The sequence below is a fragment of the Penaeus monodon genome, chromosome 31 (genome assembly GCF_015228065.2).
Source record: "Penaeus monodon isolate SGIC_2016 chromosome 31, NSTDA_Pmon_1, whole genome shotgun sequence".
NCBI classification, from domain to species: Eukaryota; Metazoa; Arthropoda; class Malacostraca; order Decapoda; family Penaeidae; genus Penaeus; species Penaeus monodon.
Window position 1 is genome coordinate 26,711,053 of NC_051416.1, and position 1,362 is coordinate 26,712,414.

Consider the following 1,362-nt stretch of genomic DNA (forward strand, 5'->3'; position numbering starts at 1 on the left):
ATCTGAGAAGAAAATAGATGGATAAATGTAAATGTCCTGCTATGTACATGCATTTTATATGGCATCTAATTTTGGGAAAAGGATGCAAACTAAGACGGTAGAAACTGTATTTTGGTATGGTCATTATGAATAGTACATATAGCAAAAAAGAACGCAAAATTTGACTACAGTGCATGTGGAAAGGTGTGAGTTATGTTGTGTTGCAACATCAAGTAATATGACGCACGTTACTTTCCACGAACTGATGCAGCAGAAAAAAAAAGATTGAATAAATGAAACTGTTACTGTGGGAGAAAAATATGAAACAGTACAGTACAAAATTTTAGAGTTAAAGGATTTTCAATACCAGTCGTAACTAGACAGATATGAGAGACTTAGAGTCGAAAAGAAAATTGCCTATGAGCGGTCCATTTTCAAAGATGTGCTATTACATACAATATAATTTCACACAGCGATACAGTTAAACAATTCTGAAAGTCATACTAGTAACAGGGAAAAGGTATCATGTCATATAGAACTTCACAACCATCAATTTAATTTAGGGCAAATTTTTTAGATTTAAGGCAAAGAAATCATTTTCATAACACTCCGAGAATAGTTCAGAATTCGACAGCTATATAAGTTTGCAAGAAATATACATTTCCCTCGAGTATCAATATTCTTAGAAATGTAATACTGTTTTACTTTATCAAATGCAAATTGATATTGATATGGTTTTCGCAAAATGCCTCGTCCATGCTAGTGAATACGACCTATTCCCCAAAAAAGCATGGTTTTAATCCATACGAAATCAAACAAAAGGTTATGAAATATCATATAACTGAATACTGAATTTTACAAAGAACTTTTAGCGCAGGTAAAGGGACTTAATGGGAATGAAAATAAACTCCAAGGTACAGAAAGGAAAGATGTAATACCGACTGGGAAATTTGATGACGAGACTTGCCTGAGCAGATTGAAAATGAGATTGATATGACCTCCAGAACCGGGCACATTTTTCTCGAGAAACGTCACATGTGTTGCTGGTAATCTCATTCTGTCTTAGAGATCGAAGTTGGGAGTATTATTGGCTCTTGGCAGTCGCTTTTGCAATATGATGCAAGTGGCAGTTGCAAGAGCGACCCACGTGATGCGAGCAAGGAAGATGGAGAAAGGAGAAAAAAGTAAATTTGTTGGGGTGAGTGCAGGAGAAACGGGTTATGTGTATGAGCTAATATGATATAGCGAAACAAATCTGATATTCAAAATATCGGCGCCTCTCTCGCTACCAAAAAGCAAATATCTGCAATATTTGCCATAAGATTTGAATCACTATATAACTCGTCTTAAAAAAAAAGAGTAACAGGGAAGTTCCAAGAAGTG